The following is an 11,578-nucleotide window of genomic DNA, read 5'->3' as shown; positions in this document are numbered from 1 at the left end:
TTTTTCTAGGCAAAATCATCCAAGCACAAGGCTCCTAGTCACATACGTTTACAAATTTCTTGTCTGAGATTCTTATCTGAGATTCAGGTCCAACTGAGAACTTTACATCTCATCTTGTTTCAAAGTCAACTCAAACACAACATGTTCAAAGTTAAGCTTATAATCTTCCTTCTATGTTATGCTTCTGGTAAATGGCACTACCATCCATCTAGCAGTGCAGGATAGAACATACGGTTTATCCTTAAAACTTCCATCTCTCACGCAATATAGCCAATAAATCATTGATTTCTGCATAGTTTACCTCTTAAATCTCTCTCAAATCCATCCAGAACTCTATGTCTTCATCATCAACACCGCTTAGTGCTAGCTGTATTTCTAAAACATCTCTGGCCTGTATTACTAAAAACAACATACTTTAAGCTGATCTTTCTGTAGCCACTCTTGCTACTTTAAAACCATTCTCCTCCCAGGAGCAGGACTAATACTTTAGAACACCGGTGAGCAAAAGCATTCCATTAAGGACTAACTGGTAAATATTTTCAGTTTTGTGGGCCCATAAGGTCTTTGTTGTAACTACCCTACTCTGCTGTTGTAGCTCAAAACATCCATAAAGAATGCATACATGAACAGTGATATCTTGCCTTTATTTACAAAATAGGCTGTAGGTCAGATTTAGCCTGTGGGCCATAGCTTGCCAACAGTTGTTTTAGAATGCAGATCTGACCATAAGAGCCCTTGCTTAAAAACATGTTAATGATTTCCCAATACTCTTATATACAGAAACATAGCCCATAGGGCTCTGCAAGATCTGGGCCCTACTTACCTCTCATCACCTATATCGTCTCTTCCATACCTCCGTCTTCTTTAAATTCTAGCCTCCCTTTATTAGTTCTTCAAATTATTATGCTCCTTCTTGCTACAGGGTTTTTGTCTTTGCTTTTCCCTTTGCTTGAAAACTCTTTATTGTTTTTGTTAGGTGCTGTCAAGTCAGTTCCAACTCATGGCAAACCTATGTACAGCAGAACAAAAAACTATCCAGTCCTGTGCCATCTTAGCATTGCTATGTTTGAGCCCATTGTTGCAGCCACTGTGTCAATCCATCTCTTGAAGGTCTTCCTCTTTTTGCTGACCCTCTACTTTCCCAAGCATGAAACTCTAGATTGTGTTAAATGCATTATTTATCTCTTTTGAAGAACTGATTACTTTGTACTTACACATGTGTTTTTCACTATTTGATTAGTGTCTATCTCTCCAGCAACTTAAAATCTATTCTAATGTAACAGGTAGTATATTCGTTTCTGTTCACCATTGTACCCCCAGTTCACTGCACATTACTTGGCACATTGTATGTGCCCCATACACGTTCACAAAATAAATGAATGGATAAAAAGACGTGAAAATAAGAGATCATGGTTGAACTTCATTCTGGTGTGCTGAGAGCCACTGAAGGGCTTTAAGCATAGGAATATCAAGACTGGCTTCAGAATTTTGTATGTAGTGGATTTCAAAATGCTATTTATTGCTTCTTTTCCCTTTTACATTGAAAATCTATGTGCAAACTCTCCTTAGCTTCATTTCTGTGAATTATTTTACATATTTAAGTTTGCACGTATTTTTTCAATGAAATCGTAATGTCATTCTGTTATTGTTTCGTGTGTATGTGTGTGTGTTGTGTGTGTATTTTTTGGGAAGAGTAGGCTGAGGCTTTAGAATTCAGGTTATTGGTGCCTGATGTCTTTCGTATTTCACAGACACGTAGAAGCCAAGCCTTTTGGAAGAAACCAATATAAAATTTTAGTTGATGTATTACACATTATAGATTGGGCTGCTCATTACCACTCTATCAGGGTTTCCAACAATGCTGTAATTATTCAGTATGGGAGCTAAGTATTAAATTTAAACCTGGCAATTTATTTCACCTTTTATTCTAATGGAGAGGTTTGAAAACCTAACATTCAGACAGCAAAAGAAGGATTGATGACTACCCTGCGTGTAGTCCATGGGTTGTTTGAGCCTCTGCTGGCTGACTGCCATAAAAACACTTTTAGGCCATGGAACTAAACAGGAAAAAATATGCTGCTCTTTTAAAAGAGAGATAACACCACTGACTCACTATTAAATTGTTTTTTTAATCCCATCTAAAGCAAAAGGAACAGTTTCCTTTCTCACTGTGCTTAGTGCTAAACAACTGAGTTGTTTACCACAGCCTCTATGCAGGAACTAGATAATGCTTGACCTAGCAATTACCAACTTTTTTTTATTTCTATTATTTTTATTTTTGTGAAAATACTGTATTTTTAAGCAAGGAAGGCATGCCTTCTGTGTTTGTTTGCCAGCCACGCCCTGCCCTCAGGAGGAATTTTTATAAGCCTGCTATGCTAATTTTTTTTACAGCAACATGTGGAAGAGGATTGGCACGGCAGCACCTGTGAGGGGGAGAGCACAGCCAGCAAACAAACACCGAAGGTACGCGTTATTTATGTAAAAATCTGGTATATACAGTCAAAGATGCACCATTTCAACAATTTCTACATATACAATTCAGTGACATTCGTTACATTCTTAAGTTGTGCCACCATTCTTGCTATTCTTTACCAAATTATCCCACCACCATTATGTTAGTCACACTGCCCCCTAAGCTTCCCATCAAAGCTTTTCAGTTGCTTTTATCAATTTGATGTCACATAGGTAATTCTTTAAACAGCACAATGCTCAAAGCATACATACTTTACTAATTAAGCTATTTTTGGTTCAAAAAAGACTTCAGGAGATAGTTTTGGTTTAAGGTTTAAAGCTGAAGCTTATCTAAGGAAAATAGTTTCAGGGTCTCATCTAGCCTCAATGGCTCCAGAAAGCCTGGAATTCACTGAGAGCAATTACCAACATTATTTTCACAATTCTCCCACGTATCTAAGGTTTCAAGGTTCAATGAGAAAAAAAAAATGCACATATACTTCCATGGATTGAATTGTGTCCTCCCAAAGTATCTGTCAACTTGTCTAGGTCATGATTCTCAGTATTGTATGATTGTCTGCCATGTAATCATCTGATGTAATGTCATCTGATGTGATGTAATAAGATTGATTAAACCCACCCCGATGGATTAGTGGCAGTTATATTGATGAGATTTACAAGATTAGATAGTGTTTTAAGCCAATCTCTTTTGAGACATAAAAGAAGTAAGCAGAGAGACATGGGGACCTCATATCACCAAGAAAGCGGTGCCGGGAGCAGAGTGTGTCGTTTGGACTTGGAGTTCCTGTGTGGAGAAGCTCCCAGACCAGGGGAAGATTGATGTGAAGGATCTTCCTCCAGAACTGACAGAGAGAGAAAGCCTTCCCCTGGAACCAGCACTCTGAATTCAGACTTCTAGCCTACTGGACTGTGAGAGAATAAACTTCTCTTTGTTAAAGCTGTACACTTGTGGTACTTACGTTATAGAAGTACTAGATGACTAAGACATGCACACACACACACACACACACACACGTCCCCTTTGGGTGGGCAGTGGGGCAAGGATTGGCTGGCCAAGATTGACATTTTGAAATCAGGAAAAATGATACAAATGTCTCACCTATGAAAAAAACTTGGTAATCATGGGATTGAAGGTTCTGCAACACTTAATGCCAGTGATGAAAAGGCAAATCTCAGGGCACTATGAAATGGAACATCTCAGTCTCGTAACCTCAGTCCCTGGTAGATTTGAATTTATTTCTGAAATATCTTAAAATTATTCACACTCCACAAGAATCCAGTGTTCATGTCTAAGGATTATAGATAGATCATCTAGACAAAGACTTTCCCTTTACATTTAGAAAAAGCTAAGTGACTTGCCCAAAGTCATTGAGAAATAATACCAATAATGATAATAATAATAAAAATAAAGTTTTTGAGTACTAAATATGGGCAAGTGCATACTTAAAACTCAGCACAGCACTGTGAATGAGATATTATTATGTACATTTTATAGATGAGGAGATTTAGAACAGAGTGATTCAGCACATTCCTAAAGCCATATTACTGTTAAACACTAAATCTGAAATTAAAATCCAGATCACCCTGATTTCAGAGCCCAAGATATAACCCAGCCAGGTGTTTTTTCCACAATAGCAATAGTACTTTATTATATCTTTTTTCATTAGCCACACATACTCTTTCAAGGACATAACTGTCATCAACATACTCTGCCCTGAAATCATTGAGATTTCCAGCACGATATAAACAAATATGGCCACCAGAGCTTGCCAATTTTTTGTTTTTATTCCAAACAAACTTTGCTGGGCTAGTCCTTTCCACATCCATGGACGGGACTCTAGGGCATCTCCAAGGTGTAGAGGAATGTTTACTCAGGCTACCAGTCCACAGGCTCTCTCCCCTGCATCTGGTAGCTAAATACATAGGAGAAAAAAAGGAGAAAAAAAGAACCTGTTGTTGTCCAGTTGGTTCCAACTCATAGCAACCCTGTAGGACAAGTAGAACTGCCCCAGTAGGGTTTCCGAGGCTGTAATCTTTAAGGAAGCAGAAAGCAGACTGGCACATCTTTCTCTCTCAGAGCAGTTGGTGGGTTTTGTCAAGGATTTGAACCACTGACTTTTCAGTTAGCAGCTGAGCTGCTTAACTACTGCACCACCAAAACCCAAAAACCAAACGCATTGCCATCAAGTCAATTTCGAATCATAAGGACCCTGTAGAACAGAGTAGAACTGCCCCATGTGGTTTCCAAGAAGGGGCTGGTGGATTTGGGCTGCTGACTTTTCACTTACCTCCAAGCTTTTCACCACTACATCTCCATTGCTCTACTGTGCCACGGGTCCTTAAATGCATAGGAGGCCTGGGAAAATATCTAGACGAATTTTTCACAAAGGAACATATTCAAAAGTGAACCAAAGCCTATGAGAATTTGTTTCAGAAATTTTCTTTATTTAATGATTTCTAATAATTTCTTCTCATTATCAAGAACCTTTTTTTGTTACTTTGGCATCATAGAATTTACGATGCTTGAAGGATTTTTGCCTTCTTCTAACTCTTAAGCAATTCATTGTTTTTAAAATATTTTGTTAATTACTTATACATAAATGCCAATCAGCAATTCTAAATAGCATGAGTTAAGCAGCATGAGCAAAACCGAAATATATAATACTGTACTTAGCTCATATTGTCTTTATATGGGCAAGTATATGTTTATGCTTATTCTTTTAGGAATATTAAAAATATCTCCCAGCCATCCTACTGATATTTTCTCATGACATTTGAGACTTGGGGAGTCAAGGTTAGGAATCCCTGGTCTAAAGGCTCAATCCCATCTGCCAGTTTGTCATACTGTTCTGGTTTGGGTATTGCTGTGATGCTACAGGCTATGTCACTGGTATTTCAAAACACACAGTGTCACCTGTGGTGGTTTCAGCAAAGCTTCTAGACTAGGAATAAGGACCTGAAGGTTTACTTCCAAAATTTAGCCAATGTAAATCTTATGGATCACAATGAAACATTGTCTAACTCGCTGGCTTTGTTCACATTATCGGGAGTAATCAATCGCTGGAGGAGGGCATCATGCTCAGTGAAGTAGAGGGCCAGTGAGGGTGAAATGAATTGGCACAATAGCCACAACAGCAGACTCAAACATGCCAGTGATCGTGAGGATGATTCAGGATGTACAACATTTTGTTGTGTTGTACATAAGAGCTCCATGAATCAGGGTCAACTAGATGTCAGTTATCTATCTACAAAAAGACTCAATTGGTATACATTATGGTCTCTCCTTGACCCTGGTATTTATCAATATACCCAGCCTCTAACAACATCGTGCACACCTCTTATTATACTACAATGCATCCACAGATACTAATGGCTATCTTTGGATGGGAAAGCTTCTTTCTCTGGAAAAACAGGCTAGTTATTTCTGAATATTTTCTGTGTGAGAGGTAGAAATCAAGAAGTGTTGCAGTCCAAACTTGGAAAATTTTTATAATATTACAACAAGAAGATTTTAGATCATTATTATCTAACTTATAATACACAAATATAATGGAAAATTAAACAGCCATTGAAAAAGATTAAATTTATACTTATTGATGCAGAAAGGTGTTTATGATGTACTATCAAGTGAAAAAACTCAGGATATAAAGCATTATGGAAAATATGATATATATATATCCTTTAATTCATAATCATGTATTACTTTCACATTAAGGAAAAACAGAGGAGAAATAAGGCATCATTAGGGTTGGTGGTAAAATAGCATGAACTCCAATTGTTGAACTGCTAAACCCAATATCAGTCCAAATTCTATGCTCTGAATTTCAAGACAGTTAAATACATGGAGTGATGCAAAGGAGACGGAAAGAGTTTTCCAAATTAGAATGATTAATAGAAGGAGGAAGAGGAGATGAAGGATGAGCAGAAAAAGAAATCCAGTCCAGACAGAAAGCTCTGGGAGCAAAGATACACCAGCCCTCAGGGTATTTCCCAGAAGTAGCAGACACAGACCAATGACTCCTGAAAATAAACTTCATCTCAGTGTTTCCTCAGCCAAAACTCTTCCTGCACCAAATTGAATTTCATATCTAGCTCATTTATTATAAAATTATTTTGAAAACTGACCTTTTTTCACACCCACTCTGAGTAATCATTCCAGCTTACCTTACTTTTAATGTTCCACAACCACGTTTGCTATCTTGCCTCCTCTAGTCTGGACTCAATGTATAAAAGGGCAAATATGTAGTGTATGTATGTGTGCATGTGTATATTTGAAAATATTTATCAATATACCCAGCTCAGTTACAGGAATTGCATTGAACCAGATGCTGCTAGGCAATGTTTATCTATGTCACCAATCAGGCTTGTTCTTCAGCTGACCTTTAAAAGATAAATAGGAGCTAAGTATATTAAGTATTAACAACCCAAACAAAAAACTAAACCAGGGCCATCAAGTCCATTCCAAACCTGGTGACTCCATTTGCATTCGAATAGAATTGTGCCCTATAGGGTTTTCAATAGTTGTAGTTTTTCAGAAGTAGATTGCTAGGCCTCTGGCTGGACTCGAACTTCCAACTTTTCTATTAGCAGCCAGCACATTAATCATTTGTGGTACCCAAAGACTCCTACATATTAACAAGGGGGCTCCTTTTGCACCTTTCAGGAATTGCTAGTGAAGACAGTTTTCATTCTGCTCATGGAATGCTTCCCTAGGATCTTTTTCTGGTACTGATTTCTCCTGACTTCCATTCATTAGGCAACTACCCCCTCTCCGTGCCTCTTCTACATCATTACTCCATTCTGTACCCTGAATCCAAAAGCTGCATTGGGCTCTCCAAGCTACTTGGCCAAGGAATTGTATGTTTACAGGGTTTAGTTAAAAGGCTTTCAGTGACTGCTCTGTCTGTATCACGCTTTGGTAGCGCTTGAGCCAGTACTAGCTGGTTTAATCTATATGTGCTTGTGAATTTCCAAACAGCTTTTTGGTCTAATATTTTGCATCTTAAATTGTTCATCTGTATGGCTAAAATGCTCACTCATTTTTTAATGAACACATCTGCCTGCTCAACGATTGAATTTATTCTGTTTAAAATAGTTATAATGTCGGTACAGGAAAATGAAGGACGATTACCCCAACTTTTTTGCTGGCTGCTTAAGAGTCTGGGTGCTTAACTGGAAAAATTAGGGGGATAGGGCAAAGGATGCTTAGGGTACGTTGAATTTCATGTCCTAATTTCTGGATTCCAAATCCACATAGTAAAACAAATCCTCAGTGCCATTTTTATTAGTGTGTATGTGGGTGATAAGCAATTAAAATAGTTCTTAAATGTTCTCAGTTAGCCAGATCTATTCAGCTCTTCCAAAACCAGGCAGAAATATTTCTTCCACATTAAAAGCTCATTTCGGAACCATCTTTGTTCTAATTCGAGTCCGTGTGTCTCTCTTCATAGACTTTTTCTTTGAAACAAAGGCCTATGCTAGTCTCCATTTTTTATCCTATATCATTGTTTGGATTTTGCTCTGATCCTATGAAGGTGTCTTTAGAAGGTACATTATTTTTTACAAGTTCCTCTAGGAAAGCTTATGTCTGTGAAGCTAAAATACAGAATCAAAAACAGGAATGTTTTATTGTTTATATTGTTTCTTCATCTTAAGAAAAGATAGCAATTCAGTTATTACAATAATTACTAGGTAAAAAAGGATAAATTGAATAAGTGTTCAAAAAACTGAACATTTTTCAGTGTATTACATAAAAAAATTTCATTACAATGAAGTCTGAAAATGAACAGATATCAGAAGTTTAGACCAGCACATATAAATATTGGAGATAGATTGTTGTGTTGCTGTTGTTTTGTGCTGTTGAGTAGGTTCCTACTCCTAGCAACCCCATGTGACTGAGTAGAACTTCCCCACCCAGTTTCCAAGGCTGTAGTCATTATGGAAGTAGATCGCCAGGCTTTTCTTTCACGGAGCCACTAGGTGGGTTCAAACCACCAAACTTTCGGTTAACAATCAAGCATTAAACCATTGCACCACGAGGGCTCCTGGAAGATAGACTGTTGTTGTTGTCAGGTGCCATCGAGTTGATTTTCGATTCAGTGGCCCTACATGACTGTGTAGAACTGGCCCATAGGGTTTTCTAGGCTGTAATCTCTGCAGGAGTCGATCGTCAGGTCTTTCTCCCACAGAGCCACTAGGTGAGTTCAAACCGCCAACCTTTCAGTAGCAGCTGCATGTTTAATCATTGTGCCACCAGAGCTCCTTTGGAGATAGATTAGTGACCACAAAAAACAAGGTGTTATTATTACTATTGCAAAATTTCCTCCCAAATCAAACATTGATTTACTGGGAGCAAGGCAAAAGGAAATTTGAGTGTTGGGAAGATCTAGTCTTCATTTCTCCTTGTGATTCTGTCTTAAACCCATGGGGAGAGCAGAGGTTCAGCACAAGTCTCTAAGTCCAGCATCCCAAAGACCACCTGACACTGCTGACCAGGACGACCTAATTGAAGAAAAATAGTCATCTGCATTTGCCCCCTGCTCCATCTTTTCTACCTCCAGATGGGTTGAGAACTCAACTGGGGACAAAGATGGGAGGAATAACAATAGCCATTCTGGTCTCATTTTTTCCAACACAGTTTACTGGAGGCCTGCATTTTCTGGGTGGTTAGGATGAGTACACAGATTAATAAAGTGTGCATCACTTCTCATTTGGCTATAAATCCTTGTCTGTGTATTCCACAGGCCATTACTTCGGAAGGAGGGAGAGTAAGATGGATCCAGAACCCTTGTTCCTAGCCAAATGCTGCCCTTCACGTTTCCTGCTGCCAAGCTTCTGCTCTTCCGTGTTCTCCAGCTGGGATATCTTTCAGTGCTATCCATCTATCAGAGCCCCTTCACTCATGAACTCTCCTCCCACAAAGTGCCTGAACCCTTGTAGAATTTTGCTGGTGGCATTTACATAGCATTTTGTTACACGTATTTTTTAATTAACAGCTTTTGTTGTTTAGAGTAGTTTTAGGTTTACAGAAAAATTGTACAGAGAGTACGGAGTCCCCATATACCTCTTCTCTCCCCCTACTGCACACGGTTTTCCCATTATTAACATCTTGCATTCCTGTGGTACATTAGTTACAATTGATGAACCAAAATTGATAAATTATTAACTAAATTTTACAGTTTACATTGTGCTGTTGTTAGGTGCTGTCAAGTTGGTTCCAACTCATAAAGACAATATGCACAACAAAATGAAACACTGCCCAGTCCTGTGCCATCCTCACAATTATTGTTATGCTTTTTCTTTTGAACTCATTGTTGCAGCCACTATGTCAGTCCATCTCATTGAGGGTCTTCCTCTTTTCCACTGACCTCTACTTTACCAAGCATGATGTCCTTCTCCAGGGAATGGTCCCTCCTGGTATCATGTACGTTCCAGGTTCCAATTATTAATGGATGTTTGCAGCTGTTTCTTCTCATTTTGAGTCGTCCCACATCAGCAAAAGAAGGTCCCGAAAGCTTGGCTCCATCCATGTCATTAAGGCCGACTCTACTTTCAGGAGGTAGCTCTTCCCCAGTTGTCTTTTGAGTGCCTTCCAACCTGAGGGGCTCATCTTCAGGCACTGTATCAGACAATGTTCTGCTGCTATTCATAAGGTTTTCACTGGCTAATTCTTTTCAGAAGTAGGCTACCAGATCCTTCTTCCTAGCCTGTCTTAGTCTGAAAGCTCAGCTGAAACCTGTCTGCCATGGGTGACCCTGCTGGTATTTGAATACTGGTGGCACAGCTCCCAGCGTCACAGCAATGCACAAGCCCCCACAGTACGACAAACTGACAGACACGTGGGGGATAGTTTACATTCGGATTCACAGTTTGTGTTGTACAGTTCTATGGATTTTGGTAAATGCATAGTATCATGTATTTACCACTACAATATCATACAGAATGGTTTCACCACCCTAAAAACTTCTTTTCCATCTATTCATCCCTCTCTCCATTGTCCCCCTGAATACCTGACAATCACAGATGCTTTTATTCTCTCTCTAGTTTTTCCTTTTCCAGAATGTCATGTAGCTGCAATCATACAGTATGGAACATTTTCAGACTGGTTTTTGCTTCACAGTGTGCGTTTATGGTTCCTTCATGCCATTCCATGATTTAATAGCTTATTTGTATGGATGTACTTCACTATGAGTCGAAATTGACTCGACAGCACTGGGTTTGGCTTTTCTTTTTGGTTTGACTTCTTTGTATGAATGAACCACGGTTTATTTATCCATTTACCTATTGAAGGACATACTTGTCATTTCTAGGTTTGGGCAGTTATGAATAAAGTGGCTATAAACATTTGTGTGCAGGTTTTGCTGTTGACATATCATTTTCAACTGATTTGATTGAATATCTAGGAATCCAATTGCTGGATAGTATGGTAAGCCTATGTTTAGTTTTTTATGGTAAGCCTATGTTTAGTTTCATAAAAAAAAACCTGTGAAACTATCTTCCAAGGTGGCTGTACCATTTCGCATTCCCACCAGCAATGAATGAGAGCTCCTGTTCCTCCATGTCCTCGTCAGCACTTGGTGTTGTCTGTGTTTTGGATTTTAGCCATTCTAATAGGTGTGGGTGTTGTATGAAGGGATAGAAGGTCAGCACTCCCCTTGACAAGGATGGGAGAGGCCTTCGGGCTTTACAACACACATACAGTTAAGGCATTGCCACTTACTTTGTGGCATCTAGACACAGTTTTTGGAAACTTGGTGGTGTAGTGGTTAAGAGTTTGGCTGCTAACCAAAAGGTCAGCAGTTCGAATCCACCAGGCACTCCTTGGAAACACTAAGGGGCAGTTCTCTGGTGATGCAGTGGTTAAAGCACTCAGCAGCTAACCAAAAGCCAGAAGTTTGAATCCACCAGCAGCTGACTCCTTGAGAGAAAGATGTGGCAGTCCTCTTCTGGAAAGATTTACAGCCTTGGAAACCATATGAGGCAGTTCTACTCTGTCCTATAGGGTTGTTATGAGTTGGGATCAACATGATAGCAGTGGGTTTGATTTTTCTTTTTTGGTTAATAGATGTGTGGTGGTATATCATTTTTGTTTTAATTTGCAATT

At 38.9% G+C, this 11,578-nt stretch overlaps 1 non-coding gene across 1 annotated transcript; it reads left to right on the top strand.

Moving 5' to 3' along the window:
- Window positions 1–11,094: 11,094 nt before the first annotated feature.
- On the top strand, window positions 11,095–11,220 carry LOC111749792 (U6atac minor spliceosomal RNA). Its single transcript, XR_002784983.1, has one exon. It is a non-coding gene; the product is annotated as a U6atac minor spliceosomal RNA (small nuclear RNA).
- Window positions 11,221–11,578: the final 358 nt, after the last annotated feature.

The sequence above is a fragment of the Loxodonta africana genome, chromosome 8 (assembly GCF_030014295.1).
Source record: "Loxodonta africana isolate mLoxAfr1 chromosome 8, mLoxAfr1.hap2, whole genome shotgun sequence".
In the NCBI taxonomy this organism is placed as follows: Eukaryota; Metazoa; Chordata; class Mammalia; order Proboscidea; family Elephantidae; genus Loxodonta; species Loxodonta africana.
This window is presented reverse-complemented; position numbering and strand designations above follow the sequence as displayed.